This window comes from Schistocerca americana, chromosome 5 (genome assembly GCF_021461395.2).
Source record: "Schistocerca americana isolate TAMUIC-IGC-003095 chromosome 5, iqSchAmer2.1, whole genome shotgun sequence".
Lineage (NCBI taxonomy): Eukaryota > Metazoa > Arthropoda > Insecta > Orthoptera > Acrididae > Schistocerca > Schistocerca americana.
In genome coordinates, this window is record NC_060123.1 from 663,605,839 (window position 1) to 663,624,710 (window position 18,872).

An 18,872-nucleotide genomic window follows, 5' to 3' on the forward strand; every position below is an offset into this window, starting at 1 on the left:
AGGAACAAGAGGAAGCTGGAGGAGGAGTTTGCAGAGGATGAAGATAATCCGTCCTATGGACCTGGAATGCACTAAAAAGTTAATCCAATCTTTGTCACTCGATTCCCAAAACTTTTATTTTCTCATACTAATTACATGTTTTCTAAGGATCTTCCAAACATATTTGTTTCAAACTTTCAGTAAATGTTACACAGTACCTTCTGCATAATTTAACACAGCCTTTTTCCAAAAAACTGTATATTTTTTAATATATAAATAAAAAATTGCAAAAAAATGTTGTGAATTTTCGTTACAATTGAAAAAAAATCATCTTTAATAACTGAACTAAAATTTTGTAAAATCCCTGTGTTAAGTTGTAGCCCATATTCCAATAAATAATCTGTAAAAAGTTCAACTTCCTACCTCAAATACTTTGTGAGGAAAGATGTAATTTATAAGCGTTATTTTAACATTGCAAGTATAGGACGTTCCGGAGCCCCTTAATGTGTTCATTCGTTTTTGGTATTTCTCCTTTAACGGTAGCCAAGCCACATGGCACATTAGTCAACCGAAGATCGCCCACAATTCCTCAAATGAAAATATCTTCGCCTTCAGCGTTCCCGTTTAGTTACTTCGCGCCCGTCTCTTTCGGAATATTTTAGCCGAGTTAAGGTAGTTCCACTCGATGTTGAACATAGTTGTAGTAGGTTAGTCCTGTCATATGTCCTTTATGTTATCTCCCGTGGAGGAGCGAAGGATATCAACATGCTTAACGAATTTCTCCTCCTCTTGCGTCCATGGCATTTCAGATGATTTTCATCAGGTCGCTATTCGACTGAAACCATGCCAACGATCACAATGCTTTTACTCCAGTCGGTTTTATTGTAACTGCTGAGCGTCTCCAGATTTCTGGAAGATCTACCACTGAATCCCAGCATGCTAATTTATTTATTTATTTATTTTATTTTTTATTTATTTATTTATTTTACTTGGAGAATGTGAGTGAATTGTTTCCGCTGCCTTTAGCAGTCTACATCCGTAGTAGCAGCCCAAATGTTCATGAATTTGTGTTGAAACCTATCTAAATAAATAAATATATATACTGCAGTACTCTGTTTCTGATTGTAAGCCGGCCGCAGTGGTCTCGCAGTTCTAGGCGCTCAGTCCGGAGCCGCGCAACTGCTACGGTCGCAGGTTCGAATCCTGCTTCGGGCATGGATGTGTGTGATGTCCTTAGGTTAGTTAGGTTTAAGTAGTTCTAAGTTCTAGGGGACTGATGACCACAGATGTTAAGTCCCATGGTGCTCAGAGCCATCTGATTGTAAGCTCTCAGCTGTAATAACAAATGAACTGTACCAATGAAACTTGTACTGTCGTGATGTGAAAGCAAAGCTGCACTGTAATAGTAATTAATTGTCGTAATGAAAAGGGAAGTATTTCCTATTGTAAAAGTTAACAATCTGAAGGCAAAAATTTTGAAAAGTGTAAGCCACCTGAGTAATGGACTCTGGCATGAAACCTAGAACAATTAGCTTTGTGAAACTGACTGAAAAAACTGTCTCTGAATAACACAAGTTGGCCCTGATTGAATAAATTAAAAAAAACCATAACATTTTCTACTTATCTCTGATCTGCACAAATCTGGACAGCGCGCGGCAGTACTGCTCTGTCGTGTGCGCCGCTATGCTAAAGCTACAAATTACTGTATCTACATAGAGAAACTCGAGAGGTGCAATGAGTACTCTGTTAATTGCAAATTTAACTGTTTTTCGAATACAATCGGTTGGATAATCCTTTAAAAAGAATTGTAAGAGAAAGGTTGGTAAGAAAATGAAACATGCGCATAAATGACAATACAAAGTTTTTTTTGTATACCGTGAAAAAGTGTTCAAGGTAGATTTTAAATTTAATGAACTTCTTAACATGCAAAGAATACACTTACTATCTCTCAAATCTGGTAACTCTCAGTACAATAACCATGTTAGTCCGATGGCGCAGCAATAGTGAAAAAAGTAACATAAATATAATATTTACCTTTGACATCCCTTTAGACTCTCCCGTTCACTAATCAGTTTCCGTTACAATGTTGATATAATCATGTTGACTGAACAAATTGATAAATTGAGACTTTAACTTTGAACCGTAATATTGCCTTTGCTTCCTCACTCCGACGCAGCTTAACATTATCAGCTTCTTCACTCTAACACAGCTTAACATTATCCAGTCGTGCTTCCGCACTCCAGCACTGCTTAACACTATCAGCCTCACACTAACACAGTTAAACATTGACTCCTCTCTTTACCAAAGCTAAACGTTGTCTGCTTCCACAGTGCCCTCGCTCACATCAAAGATACTCACTTACCTTCCGCTATACAGCTTTACAACATCGCTACTCGCTCCCAATCGATTCAGATACTAAAATTATACATGACATCTATCAGTGTTATTAATTATTTTAACGGACGACGTGGTTATGACAGTGTCATTATTCTTGTTATCTGCGTTTCATCTCTCTGAATTTATCCTCATGGTCTCTTCGCGAGATATACACAGGAGGGAGCAATATACTGCTTGACTCCTTGAAGAAGGTATGGTCTCGAAACTTCAACAAAAGCGCGTACCGAGCTACTGCGTGTCTCTCTTGCAGAGTCTTCCACTGGATTTTATCTATCATCTCCATAACGCTTTCGCTTTTACTAAATGATCTTATAATGAAGCGCGCTGCTCTCCGTTACATCTTCTCTCTCTCTTCTATCAACCCTATCTGGTTCGGATCCCACACCGGTGAGCAGTATTCAAGCAGTGGGCGAACAAGTTTGCTGTAACTTACTTCCTTTGCTTTCGGACTGCATTTCCTTGGGATTCTTCCAATGAATCTCAGTCTGGCATCTGCTTTACCGACAATTAATTTTATATGGTAATTCCATTTTAAATCACTCCTAATGCCTACTCCCAGATAATTTATGGAATTAACTGCTTCCAGTTGCTAACCTGGTATATTGTAGCTAAATGATAAAAGATCTTTCTTTTTATGTATTCGCAGCACATTACACTTGAATACATTGAGATACAATTGCCGTTCCCTGCATTATGCGTCAATTCGTTGCAGATGCTCCTGCATTTCAGTACAATTTTTCATTGTTACAACCTCTCGATATACTACAGCATCAATCAAACATTACTACAGCATCAATCAAACATTAGAAACAAAGATACCCTAAACAAGCACAAAATCTCTGGTCACGACATTAGACGACAAATTCTGTGTCAGTAGGTAGCATCTTTGTTTCCAGTGTTTGGTTTTCTACGCAGTAAACAAATATTATTAAAACAGAAAGCAATTTGTTTATTTTAGATTTCAAATACGAAATTTTTCCATGAAAGAGGGTTGGAAAAATCCATAAGCGAAATAATATAAGCATAATATTATCAGTAATGTGATAAGATTATAAGAAGAATAAGTACAGTGTGAAACGCATAGGATGTTTCAAAGTTCTTGCATCAAACGTCTGGGTATGATAGATCACGTCACGGGAAGCAACTTTTGTTGAACGCTTCCCAGTGATGCTAGGCGCACTTTCACTGAAATTTCCGGTTCTGGGACGACGAGTTTTCACCGAACTAGAACTAGCAGGATCTGCTAACCAGGTGTGCTGCATCTGCATATTACCTTCGTCAGTAAATTGCTGCAGTGATTTTCGACTAGAAAACTGTGTGAACAGAGAATGATATTTCAGAAGCGAATCAGGAACTTTAATATTATCGGCCTACCCCCTTTGACACAGAGCAGATGACTGGATCATAAGCAACACACATTGCATACACAAGCCGCAGGATGCCTACACGGTCTGCATCTCAGGGGCATAAAATATACATGTGGTCTCTATACTTCCGGACAGCCATTATGACTTTAGACACAGAGGAATTACAGACATTGGGTGCAAGGGGACATTGATTGAAATCAGTGGGGAGTTGAAGATTTGAGCCGAACTGAGTTTCGAATCCGAGTTTCCTGCTTACTAGGTAGATGCTCGGACCACTTTTTTTGCTCTCAGTTTGCTCGTTGCATTTTGGTCTTGGAGGACGTCACATGACACCTCTTCAGGTTCATGTTGATACACTCATTCAGTTGTTTATTATTAATACTATTAAGGGGAGCAGCCTGCTCTCTGACCGAACACGCTGAGTTACCGTGCAGGGAACCACTAAGCCATTGAGACACAGTGGTCATTGAAACTGCACGGACTACTCTAGTATGACTGCCGTCAGACCCAAATTCTCGACTTACCCACACACTACTAATGAAGTGCCCCTTGCCCATTATCCTCATTACTCGCGGCATTTCGCCAATTCCCACAAGAGTTCGAGCCTGATGTGCATCTGCACTGAAACGATCATTGGCCGCCTCGCCTTCATTGTATACACTGAAGCGCCACAGAAACTGGTATAAACATGCGTGTTCAAATACAGAGATACATAAACAAGCAGACTACGGCGCTACAGCCAGCAGCGCAGTTGTTATATCGGTTACTGGTGTTACAATGGTATGTTATCAAAATTTAAGAGACTTTCAACGTAGTGTTATAGTCGGTGCACGAGCGTTGGACACAACATCTCCCAGGTTGCGATGAAGTGGGAATTTTCCCGTCGATCAATTCACGAGAATACCGTAAATATCAGAAATCCGGTGAAACATCAAATCTCCAGCATCGCTGAGGCCGGAAAAAGATCCTGCAAGAACGGGACTAACGACGACTGAAGAGAATCTCTCAATGTCACAACAGTGCAATCCTTCCGCAAGTTGCTCAGATTGCAATGCTGGACCATCATCAAGTATCAGTGTGCGAACCATTCACGAAAGACCATCCAGAGTTTTACGCCTAGCCTTGGCCCGTCAACACGGACAAGGGACTGTCGATGACTGGAAAGATGCTGCCTGATCGGACAAGACTCGTTTGAAATTGTCTTGTGTGGATGGACGTCTAAGGGTATGCAGAAAGCTTCATAAATTCATGGACCCTGGATGTCAGCAGGGGACTGTTCAAGCTGGTGGAGACTCTGTAATAGTGTGGGATGGACCTCTGATAGTCTAGATCCGACTCTGACAGGAAACAAGGACATAAGCATCCTATTTGTTCACCTGTATCCATTCATGTCCATTGTGCATTCCGACGGACGTGGGCAATTTCAGCAGGACAATGCGACACCCCACACGTCCAGAGTTCCTAAAGAGTTTCTCCACAAATACTCTTCTGAGTTTAAACACTTCCGCTGGTCTCCAAATACCGCAGTCATGAACATTATTGAGCGTGTATGGGATGCCGTCCCAGAAGAGATCTACACCCCCTCGTACTCTTAGGGATTTATGGACAGCCCTGGAGGATTCATGGTGTCATTTCTCTCCAGCACTAATTCAGACATTAGTCCACTCCATGCCACGTTGTGTTAAGGCACTTCTGTGTGCTAGCGGAGACCGTACACGTTATTAAGCAGCTGTACCAGTTTCTTTTGCTCTTCGGTGTGTAACTGTGGTGTCTGTTCTTTCGGACATGTTCCATAGAGCAGACACCATTTGGATCCAGTAGCCATTATGAATTAAGACGGAAAGGAATTACTGGCATTGGCTGCAATGGGGAAAGTTGAAAACTGAGCCGAATCTGGTTTCGACTGAAGAGAATCACTCAACTTCACAGCAGTGAAATCCTTCCGCACATTGCTGCATATTTCAATGCTGGGCCATCAACAAGTATCAAAGTGCGAACCATTCACGAAAGATCATCGATATGGGCTTTCTGAGCCGAAAGCCCACTCGTGTACCCTTGATGATTGCACGACACAGAGCTTTACGCTTCGCCTGGGCAAGGGCATCTAGACAGATGTTGTGACGGCTTTCTTTCCTTCTTTTTTATTTTTACTTATTTATTTACTTTCTAAATAAGAGACTTCGTCGGCTGCCTTCTTAGCTTTAGTTTCTGTCGTTGCAGTGGATATTATTGCTTAGAGTAGAGAATGTTTGTCATCTGTATCTGTATTCCAACTTCAGAGTTCGTTTTCTCGGAGTTTTGCTTCCGAAGTTTGTCCACAACATTCTCATGATAGTATTGTTCTTTCGTTTATCTGTTTGTGTTTCATAAATGCGGCTTCTCGTAACTCTGAAGGCAGCAGCTGCCTGAACAGGGCAGAGCTCTTTCTTATTTCTATTCTTTTATTATTTATTTATATAATACGAGTATTTCTGTGTCTCTTCTGTAAAGATGTATCTCGAAATTTCGGCTGACTAATTATTTAAGTAAGTTTCTTCTTGTCTAGGTAGTCTCTGAGGCGGCGTATATGATAAAGTAAATCAAGGCGTCTTCTCGCCCTTAAAATACAGACAGAAACTCTAAAAGGAAAGTTGAAACATATAATTAAGGAAAAGTAATGAGAAAAACCTGTTCTCTGCGAAAGTTGAACAGCGACATAATATGATACTGATTTCATACCTTGCTTTAAAACCTTTTTAAGACTTGACTCAAATATAATATTTTTCTTAAATGAGTGTGTCTGTACTTAAGTTGCTGAATGACTGAGAAGATGGAACTTCTACGTTATTTGATTCTGAAAGAGCTGAGTAGAACTGAACGTACTGAGCCTACTTTCTCTTTACTTTTTCTTATCATGTCAACACTGACCGACAATATTCTAGCGCAACGCAATCTGACTCCTCAAAAAAATTACATCCTGACCTCAAATAATTAATTCAAGAACATGGTCCGGACTAAAAAGAAATCTTAACAACAACCTATACATTTCATTAAGCACTTACCTCACAAAAATCTTCATTACGTGAACTACTGCAGTACAGCGAGCGTCAATACTGCCAGCTAAATAAAAGATTCGAACTACCAAAGCCACTAACTGCTAGTAGGCATGTGGTTAGCAGAAGAAAGATTTTGTTGCGAGCAAAATAATGTATTTTTTATCTTAATAATGTGACATCCAGTTCAAACACGAATATAAATCGTCATTGACATCTAGTACAAAGGTATATAATTATGAATAATACTCAGTCTCCAAGTCGAACATGTACAGATCGTTAGCCTACGCTAACACTTCAGACCTCTAGCCTCCATCAATGCTAACTTCTCACATCTAACATCCATCACTGCTGGCTGTGCACCTCCAACTGCCCAACAGTACTTTCATCACTGCTGGCGATTAACTTTCCAACTGCCCAACACTACTGGCGATTAACTTCCAACGAGTCCAACCAGCCACAGAGTCTCTTACAAAGAAAGCGCAGTCAGAGATTCAATGCAAAGCGCTGCACAGCGCTGCCAACACAGAAGCAGTTCACTTACATTGTGTTAGAGTTACTTCAATGAATTTGGCATAGTTTTTCGAATAATTTCTTGTTTTTGAAAGTAGATGGAGTTATGATGCAATATACATACAGAACTCGTCCCTACTTTTGGTAGCGTCTGACGTTAAATAATAGATTGAATGTCTCTTCAGCCATTTAACTGAATTCCGTTTTGTGTTGTGGTGCGGAATGGAGTCCGGGCACAAAATGTCACCAGGAGTAATGGAATTCGATGAAGTCTTTGTGATGGTTGCCATCTTATGTCAAATGAAGTTGCAGACATCTTTAACACTGCTGCACACAAAACTGCTGCATCATCTGTGAAGCTACACGTTGTTCCAAGTGGTGAGTCCGCCTAGTGTATGGCATGAAGCTTGGAGCTGGTGTGTATTATTTGATTGATTGCTCGGTGCCAAGACCCTTACGCTATCGTTGCCAGATGAAAGGAGTGTGTACTCTTCCAGATTACTGGCCGTCTGTGGTTTGGGTATTTTTGTTCGATAGTATTCCTAGGTTTTCAGAAATTACTGCAACCAGTCGCCTTTGTAGTATTCCTGTTTTCGCTTTCCATTAGCCTCCTATAAACTGATTTAACCATCGAGAGCTCCTTTTCTGGGATGTTTTCTTGATGAAACGTAGCTAGATTCAAAGGTTTTTCAGGTGGAACAGTTAATTCAAAATACGTGTACATTAATGGGAGGTTGCAGACTGGTCGGCGCTATTTCATTTAACAAGTCTGTTAAACTGTCTGGTTGGATGCTGCATTGTTCGTATGTGGTACACACATATAACGCTCGTAATTTGTTTTTAACAACTGTTAGGTTTAAACCTCAGTCACCTGTGGCCAGGGTTAGCGCATCGTACTGCAAATGGGCACGCGTACTCGCAAGAAGATGGCCTTGTTTTGCTCTTGTATTCAGTGCCTAGGGACGTGATTTTGGAAAGCGTTGTAAGCTGACCGTGATGTTGCAGAGATATGCCGCGTCCTTTATTCATAATGCCAGACTTCCTTTCATACACTTTCGCTCCTGAGATGAGTTCTTATTTATGAACCATCTGAAGAGTTTCCCCTACTTCGTGATCGTCCGAAACTAGAAGACATGTGTCGTCAACATAGTAATTGCAAACAATCTTCTTTCCACTGATGGTTAAGCCTCATAAAATTTGGGTGAAAATAGCAAGTAAGGGTTCAATGGCGTAGGCGAACAGCTACATCGAAATGGAACAGTCTTGTCTCACCGAGCTATTAATTTTAAGTTTTAGTCATCGTCCATTAATCATTATTCTCGTGACTCCTTTACTGAGAATTTCACATGTGAAGTTAGGAAACTGTAGTGGAAATCCCACTGCGTGCGTGCTGCTTATACACTGAAGAGCGAAATAAACTGATAGACCTGATGAATACCGTGTAGGGCCCCGCGAGCGCGCAGAAGTGCCGCAACACGACGTGGCATGGACTCCACTAATGTCTGAAGTAGTGCAGGGCGAACATCATGAATCCTGCACGACTGTCCATAAATACGTAAGAGTACGAGGGGTGGAACAGCACGTTGCAAGGCATCCCAGATATACTCAATAACGTTCACGTCTGGAGAGTTTGGTGGCCAGCGGAACTGTTTAAACTCAGAAGAGTGCTCCTGGAGCCACTCTGTAGCAATCCTGGACGTGTGAGGTGTCGCACTATCCTGCTGGCATTGCCCAAATCCGTCGGAATGCACAATGGACAAGAACGGATGCAGGTGATCAGTCAGGATGATTACATACATGTCACCCGTCAGAGTCGCATCTAGACGCATCAGTGGTCCCATATCACTCCAACTGCTCACGCTCCACATCTTTCTGGGTCCATTGATTCATAAGTTTGTCTCCATACCCGTACACGTCCAAACGCTCGATACAATTGGAAACGAGACTCGTCCGACCAGACAACATGTTTCCAATAATGAATAGTCCAGTGTCGGTATTGACGGGCACAGGCGAGGCGTAAAGCTTCGTTTCGTGCATTCATCAAGGGCACACGAGTGGCCCCTATGCTCCGAAAACCCATATCGGTGGTGTTTCGTTGAAAGGTTCGCACGCTGACACTGATGGGCCAGCACTGAAATCTGCAGCAGTTTTCGGAAGGGTTGCACTTCTGTCACGTTGAACGATTCTCTTCAGTCGTCGTTGGTCCCGTTCTTGCACGATCTTTTTCAGGTCGCAGCGATGTCGGAGATCTGATGTTCTTCCGGATTCCTGATATTCACGGTATACTCGTGAAATAGTCGTACGGGAAAATCCCCACTTCACCGCCACCTCGGAGGTGCTGTATCCAGTCGCTTGTGCGCCGACTATAACACCACATTCAAACTCACTTAAATCTTGACAACCTGCTAGTGTAGTGGCAGTAATCGATTTAACAATTGAGCCAGACACTTGTTGTCTTACATAGGCTTTGCGGACAGCAGCGCCGTATTCTGTCCGTTTCAAAAATGTTCAAATGTGTGTGAAATCTTATGGGACTTAACTGCTAAGGTCATCAGTTCCTAAGCTTACACACTCCTTAACCTAAATTATCCTAAGGACAAACACGCACGTTCATGCCCGAGGGAGGACTCGAACCTCCGCCGGGATCTGCCTGTTTACATATCTCTGTATTTGAATACGCATGTCTCTACCAGATTCTTTGGCATTTCAGTGTACAGTACTGATTATTGACTCTGTCGATTGCCTTTGTCAAATCAAGTGATACCAATGTACACTTGCTCTTGCAAGCATCTGCAGTAGCAATGACGTCTCTGCATACACGTAAGTTCTGGATGATCTTCGTGTCAACACCGACGCTCGTCTAGTACTGACCGACGACTGTTTGCATCTGCGTTTTAAGTCTATGGGAAATGATTCGTGCCATGATTTTATAGTCACTATTCAGTACCGTTTGGGTCTAAAATCATTAAAAAAGTGCTCCTTGGATGTTAAAGAATTAAGTACATTACTCATTGTAAGTACATTATTTGAGATTAAGCTGATCTTGGGAAATATCGTAAAATTCTTCAGTGAGGCCGCTGGGTCCCGGTGATTTATTTTAGGGCTCCATGGTATAGCAAAGTCACGTTCCTCTTCATCAATTTCCTGCAAGACCTCTTCGCCTTCAGCGGCGCTTAATTTATTCTGGATGTTTCGTAGTAATTGTTGCTGTATTCCAGCGTCGGTGTGTTTCGTCGCTAACAGCTCTTCCCGGTGTCGATGGCTGACGGTTTATTTTTATTTTTTTTTATTTTTTATTTTTTTTTTTTTTTTTTTTTGCAGGAGCGTGGAGCCATCACGTACCTTGATGTGTGTTATGAGTTTCCTCTTCCCACTCTTATTTTCACGGATTACTTGGGACATAGATGTTCTTCTTGTTCTATCACATTCTGCGACATGGACCTTGTTTTATAGCCTTCCGACTGTTGTCGATTTACTTTTTAAGTTTTGATTTTAATTTTTTATCTTTTTATCTTTAATTTCCTGAGGTCATGCAGCTTTACTTTATGGATAAATGATGATGGCGTCCTCTTGGGTAAAACATTCCGGAGGTAAAATAGTCCCCCATTCGGATCTTCGGGCTGGGACTACTCAGGAGGACGTCGTTATCAGGAGAAAGAAAACTGGCGTTCTACGGATCGGAGCGTGGAATGTCAGATCGCTTAATCGGGCAGGTAGGTTAGAAAATTTAAAAAGGGAAATGGATAGGTTAAAGTTAGATATAGTGGGAATTAGCGAAGTTTGGTGGCAGGAGCAACAAGACTTTTTGTCAGGTGAATACAGGGTTATAAATATAAAATCAAATAAGGGTAATGCAGGAGTAGGTTTAATAATGAACAAAAAATAGGAGTTCGGGTGAGCTACTACAAACAGCATAGTAAACGCATTATTGTGGCCAAGATAGACACGAATCCCACGCCTACAACAGTAGTACAAGTCTATATGCCAATTAGCTCTGCAGATGACGAAAAATTGAAGAAATGTATGATGAGATAAAAGAAATTATTGAGATAGTGAAAGGAGACGAAAATTTAATAGTCATGGGTGACTGGAATTCGAGAGTAGGGAAAGGAAGAGAGTAGTAGGTGAATATGGATTGAGGGGAAGAAATGAAAGAGGAAGCCGCCTGGTAGAATTTTGCACAGAGCACAACTTAATCGTAGCTAACACTTGGTTCAAGAATCATAAAACTAGGTTGTATACATGGAAGAAGCCTGGAGATAATGACAGGTTTCAGATAGATTATATAATAGTAAGACAGAGATTTAGGAACCAGGTTTTAAATTGTAAGACATTTCCAGGGGGAGATGTGGACTCTGACCACAATCTATTGGTTATGAACTGTAGATTAAAACTGAAGAAACTTCAAAAAGGTGGGAATTGGAAGAGATGGGACCTGGATAAACTGAAAGAACCAGAGGTTGTACAGAGTTTCAGGAAGAGCATAAAGGAACAATTGACAAGAATGGGGGAAAGAAATACAGTAGAAGAAGAATGGGTAGCTTTGAGGGATGAAGTGGTGAAGGCAGCAGATGATCAAGTAGGTAAAAAGACGAGGGCTAGTAGAAATCCTTGGGTGACAGAAGAAATACTGAATTTAATTGATGAAAGGAGAAAATATAAAAATGCAGTAAATGAAGCAGGCAAAAAGGAATACAAACGTCTCAAAAATGAGATCGACAGGAAGTGCAAAATGGCCAAGCAGGGATGGCTAGAGGACAAATGTAAGGATGTAGAGGCTTACCTCACTAGGGGTAAGATAGATACGGCCTACAGGAAAATTAAAGAGACCTTTGGAGAAAAGAGAACCACTTGTATGAATATCAAGGGCTCAGATGGAAACCCAGTTCTAAGCAAAGAAGGGAAAGCAGAAAGGTGGAAGGAGTATATAGAGGGACTATACAAGGGCGATGTTCTTGAGGACAATATTATGGAAATGGAAGAGGATGTAGATGAAGATGAAATGGGAGATACGATACTGGTTGAAGAATTTGATAGAGCACTGAAAGACTTAAGTCGAAAGAAGTCCCCGGGAGTAGACAACATTCCATTAGAACTACTGACAGCCTTGGGAGAGCCAGTCCTGACAAAACTTTACCATCTGGAGAGCAAAATGTATGAGACAGGCGAAATACCCTCAGCCTTCAAGAAGAAAATAATAATTCCAATCCCAAAGAAAGCAGGCGTGAAAATTACCGAATTATCAGTTTAATAAGTCACGGCTGCAAAATACTAACGCGAATTCTGTACAGACGAATGGAAAAACTAGAAGAAGCTGACCTCGGGGAAGATCAGTTTGGATTCCGTAGAAATATGGGAACACGTGAGGCAATACTGACCCTACGACTTATCTTATAAGCTAGATTAAGGAAAGGCAAACCTACGTTTCTAACATTTGTAGATTTGGAGAAAGCTTTTGACAATGTTGACTGGAACACTCTCTTTCAAATTCTGAAGGTGGCAGGGGTGAAACACAGGGAGCGAAAGGCTATTTACAATTTGTACAGAAACCAGATGGCAGTTATAAGAGTCGAGGGACATGAAAGGGAAGCAGTAGTTGGGAAGGGAGTGAGACAGGGTTGTAGCCTCTCCCCGATGTTATTCAATCTGTATATTGAGCAGGTAGTAAAGGAAACAAAAGAAAAATTCGGAGTAGGTATTAAAATCCATGGAGAAGAAATAAAAACTTTGAGGTTCGCCGATGACATTCTAATTATGTCAGAGACAGCAAAGGACTTGGAAGAGCCGTTGAACGAAATGGACAGTGTCTTGAAGGGAGGTTATAAGATGAACATCAACAAAAAGCAAAACGAGGATAATGGAATGTAGTCGAATTAAGTCGGGCGATGCTGAGGGAATTAGATTAGGAAATGAGACACTTAAGGTAGTAAAGGAATTCTGCTATTTGGGGAGCAAAGTAACTGATGATGGTCGAAGTAGAGAGGATATAAAATGTAGACTGGCAATAGCAAGGAAAGCGTTTCTAAAGAAGAAAAATTTGTTAACATCGAGTATAGATTTAAATGTCAGGAAGTCGTTTCTGAAAGTATTTGTATGGAGTGTAGCCATGTATGGAAGTGAAACATGGACGATAAATAGTTTGGGCCAGAAGAGAATAGAAGCCTTTGAAATGTGGTGCTACAGAATAATGCTGAAGATTATATGGGTAGATCATATAACTAATGAGGAGGTACTGAATAGAATTGGGGAGAAGAGGAGTTTGTGGTACAACTTGACTAGAAGAAGGGATCGGTTGGTAGGACATGTGCTGAGGCATCAAGGGATCAAAAATTTAGTATTGGAGGGCAGCGTGGAGGGTAATAATCGTAGAGGGAGACCAAGAGATGAATACACTAAACAGATTCAGAAGGATGTAGGCTGCAGTACGTATTGGGAGATGAAGAAGCTTGCACAGGATAGAGTAGCATGGAGAGCTGCATCAAACCAGTCTCAGGACTGAAGACCACAACAACAACAACACTTAATTTTCTGTGACCGAGGCATCCAATTTGTACAGATCTCTGAGACAAGTAAAATGAAATTCAGTTGTGTTCTTTTGCCAGGAATACTTTCCTCTTGCGTAAGTACGGAACATCTTCCTTATTTTTGGTTTGGCATGTTTTAGCACCATTCTGTCACCGAGCTGTAATGTGCGGCTTTCTTTTCCCATTCCCTCCGCTTGTCGTTAAAGGCTCGCAGACATTCGACATCTTGGAGATTTCTGTTGTTGAGTTTGCGCGTACCTCTTCCCCGAATGTCCCATCTTTGTCCATGTTAATAGCAAATATGTATGCGAGCGACATGACCAGAAAAAAATTGTCGGCCAAACTTCTGAGTGTAGAATTTTGGCCGTCATTTGCTCGCAGACACAAATTCTGTCCAGAAGAACAGCCTGATACCTATGTGAAACCAGGGGTTGTGCCGTGCGCAGTGTTCTCATGTATCAGTTAAACGCATTCCGTGAACAACATGCTCCACTTCCGCAGATTTTTTTTTATGTTAGTTGAAATCACCTGCCAATATTAAATGGTCGTGGTTCCTCTCAAAAAGTGGGACTATTCGGGCCGGCCTTTGTGGCCGAGCGGTTCTAGGCGCTACAGTCTGGAACCACGCGACCGCTACGGTCGCAGGTTCGAATACTGCCTCGGACATGGATGTGTGTGATGTCCTTAGGTTAGTTAGGTTTAAGTAGTTCTAAGTTCTAGGAGACTGGTGACCTCAGATGTTAAGTCCCATAGTGCTCAGAGCCATTTGAACCATTTGAGACTATTCGGCTTTTAAAAGAGTACATCCTGCCTCGCCGATTGTTGCTGCCTGATAGAGCGTACATATTGACTGTGCGTGTGCGGTTCCTCTGCTGTTTGGTAGTTTTCCGATGTCCGTGATGATAATCTCTTCCTTTGCAAAAAAAAAAAAGGATGTCCCTAAATCCGCTCCAGTTCACGGATTAGTAACAGTATCGTACCCAGTTTTTCGTTGCAGCTCAATGGCAGGTATTTCGCGTAGTATCAGAATGTCTATATCTAAACATTCTTTGTTAATTCCTGAACCGTGATGAGTAATTAAAATCCACCGACACTGTGGAAACGGTCCCATAATTTGCGACACTTTGTAGAGCTATCATCGGGCAGCTACGCCATATGCAGACAGCAACGGTCCGCTCGGGTCGGCTGCTCGACTGGGAATTACCACCTGACTGTGAATGACGGAACTCCTGGGAAGTACAGCGCAATGCGGCTCTTTCCAAACTCAGCACGTATGAATGCTCCTCTTCTTTTGATGTATCGACAAGAGGCGCACAAGTAAAGTGCAGTGCAGTCAGTGCGGATCCCCTTTAACATATTCAGATATCATACTTTTGAAAACTTTGAAATTATACATAAGACTGGTAAACGAATCTCCAATGGCGAGACAGAGATACAGGCCTCCTACAATCACCCAAAAATATTTCGGTAAATCAGTCTAATTTCATGTGCAACAATTGAAACATCCCCTACGAAAAATTAAGAATGACTGTGGTGGTAAACCTCTACGTTATTTGATTTTCAAACAGCTGAGCAAAACTGAACGTACTCAGACATTTTTCCCTTTACTTACTCTAATCATCACTAAACTGACACACAATATTTTTAGCGCAACACAGTCTGACTCTCAATAATCCCTACAAAAGACTGGTTGTGACTAACAAGAACATATACCTTTTATGAATCACTTACCTCACAAAAATCTTCCTTACTCGAACTACTGAAATACAGCGAGCGCCAGTACTGCTAGCTAAATAAATGATTCTAACTACTGAAGGCACAAACTACTGATAGGCATAGTTAGCAAATGAAAGACTTTGATAGAGAACAAACAATGTACTTACCTTAATAGTGTTCAAAAGTCATAATGCATATATCAGTTCATGACATCCAGTCTTACAAATTTCGTTTTTCTGACGGACACAAGTCCAGATCGTCCACTCTCAAAATTCTGCCATCTCTCTCCCCACATCCACCACTGCTGGCAGCTCACCTCCAACTGCCCAATGCTACACGCTATTCAGAAGCAACTGCCCAACACTACAATAGCAAATATTCCAACAATGCAAGTCAGCCACAGACTGCACACAGCACAGTCAGTGATTTTCATACAGAGCGCTACGTGGCGTTACCAACATAAAAACCTAAACAGCCTACTTACACAATGCATATCCCAAAGTAAATCAGCTGAGAAGTTCAAAATGGTTCAAATGGCTCTGAGCACTATGGGACTTAACATCCTAGGCCATCAGTCCCCTAGAACTTAGAACTACTTAAACCTAACTAACCTAAGGACATGACACACAACCATGCCCGAGGTAGGATTCGAACCTGCGACCGTAGCAGTCCCGCGGTTCCGGACTGCAACGCCTAGAACCGAGCTGAGAAGTAGCAGCACTGCTCATAAATGATGGTGGATTCTTGAGCATCTCAATGAAGGAATAGACATGGGTAAGATCTTCTTGACCTCTTAAAAACAGAGGATCGAATGGGATTCAGAAATTTGTTGTGGATAACTACAGAAGATTTCGGAAGACTTCTTCAGATTTTTGAGGGATACGTTTGAGACTGACAATTTCTGCTTCTCTTAGATTAGCAATCGCAATTCGCACTCGTAATTGAGGGCAAATTCCTCAGCTATCAGACAGTCAGTTCGTTAACTTCGAAGTATCGTAATAAGTATGACCAATAACGATAAAATAACAATTTCATCATCAGGCTCCCATGAGAGATTGTTCAAATGTGTTTGAAATCTTATGGGACTTAACTGGCAAGATCATCAGTTCCTAATCTTACACACTAGTTGACCTAAATTATCCTAAGGACAAACACACACAGCCATGCCCAAGGGAGGACTCGAACCTCCGCCGGAATCAGCCGCACAGCCCATGACTGCAACCCCTAAGACCACTCGGCTAATCCCACACGACCATGAGAGATTATAAAATGCAGAAGAATCAAATATTTTTATAGAAAAGTCTCGCTTTAATCGATTGAGAACAACCGTACAGAGAAACAAAATACGAATCCAAAATTGGTAGTTTTTATTTTTTATTTTCATCTTTTATTTTTTGCTTTTCCTAGACGCGGACGCGATACCTGGCGTCTCAAGGAGGAAAAAGACTGCTACAAAGAGGTCACGACAAAGGATTGCGGCAATGTGACTGAACAATGAATCAGTGCGTACTAAGCTCGACGAGAGAGATGCTGTCCCGGGCTGCACATCTGCGGGAGGTGCGTTTATTTCTTCTTGACGTTTTTATTTTATTTGTGACCGGAGGGAGGTGGAGGGGGACAATATGCCTTTTTTTTCCTTTATTGATTTTCAAGTCCCCCGAAGGGGGTGGGCTGGCAGGAGCTTAGTACGCTGCTCTACAGCCTACAGACTTTTATTTGAAAAAACGGAAGAAGAAAAGAAACAAGAAAAACAGGCGATAAAACGGTGAAGTAAAGTGTAAAGTGGCGGAAAAATGCGGAAAGTTAAAACAGAAAGCAAAAGGGGTTGGCAAGGTTAATAAAAGACACAGGAATCAGACAAGTAACATAGTACAAAAACAATTAAGAAAACATGGCGACAGCCTGGTTTCTGTTCGCAAGAGATAAAAAGCACACCCAGCGACAGTATGACGGCCGTTCGCAACACTTCCCAAAAAACACAACACGGAACACTCACTTAGAACACTCACTGTAAAACACTGCACGAAAAGGGCGGCACAAAGATGACACTCCCGAGCCAAAGGCAGATGGTGGGGGAGACCTGCAGGGGGGGGGGGGGGGAAGAACAAGGAGGGAGGAAGGAAAAAAAACGAAAAGGGGGAGGGAACCAAGGAGGGAGAGGACTAATGAAGAGGGGGAGGGCAGGGCATACGTGAGCGAATGAGACGAGGCAGAGGAGGGAAATGCAAAAGGACTCGGGGGAGAGAAGGGGGCAGAGAGAGGGGAGGTAGGGAAAAAGGAGGATGGAAGGGGGAGAGGGAGCCCATGAAAAGGACAGAGGAAAGAAGCGGGAGTGAGGATCAGAGTTGATAGGAGGGATAAATGGAGGGAGAGAGGGCATCATCCAAGAGCGGGAGATGATGGAAGCCACCTTGGGAAAGGAGATGAAGGGTGTAGAGATGGAGGGTAGGGGGGACACAAATGTGAAGACATGGCAGGGGGTGGGGATGGGAGAGGAGAGGAGCAACCAGGGGGTGAGGGGGATCAAGGCGACGGGAGGTGTAGAGGATGCTGATATGTTCGAGGAATAGGAGGGAAAGGAAGGAGGTCATAGAGGATCCACGTGGGGGACGGGAGGTATACGGAAGGCGAGGCGGAGTGTATGATGCTCAAGGATCTGGAGGGACTTATAGAATTTGGGGGGGGGGCAGATATCCAGGCAGGACTGGAATAACAGAGGATGGGACGGATTAAGGATTTGTAGGTGTGGAGGATGGTAGAGGGATGCAACCCCCATGTCCAGCCAGAGAGGAATTTGAGGAGTCAGAGGCGGTTGTGGACTTTGGATTGGATGGAGCGGAGATGAGGGATCCAGGTGAGGTGACGGTCAATGGCGAGGCCAAGGTAGGTGAGGTTGGGGGTGAGGCGGACAGGACAGGCACAGACAATAAGGGAAAAATCCAGGAGCCAGAAGGAGCAAGTGGTATGACCTAAGATGATTGCCTGGGTCTTGGAAGAATTGATTTTCAGGAGCCACTGGTTACACCATGCAGCAAAAAGGTTGAGGTGATTCTGGAGAAGGTGTTGCACCGTTGGAGGGTAGGAGCGAGGGCAAGGAATGCGGTGTCATCAGCATATTGCAAGAGGTGTACTGGAGTGGAGGGGGGGGGGGCATTGGGGCATATGTGCCATGTACAGGAGGTAGAGGAGAGGGGAGAGGAAAGAGCCCTGGGGCACACCTGCAGAGGGGTAGAAGGTGTGGGAATTGGCATTATGGATGGTAACATAGGAGAGGTGGTGGGAGAGGAAGGAGGCCATCAGACGGATGTAATTGATAGGAAGGGTGTAGGTTTGGAGTTTAAACA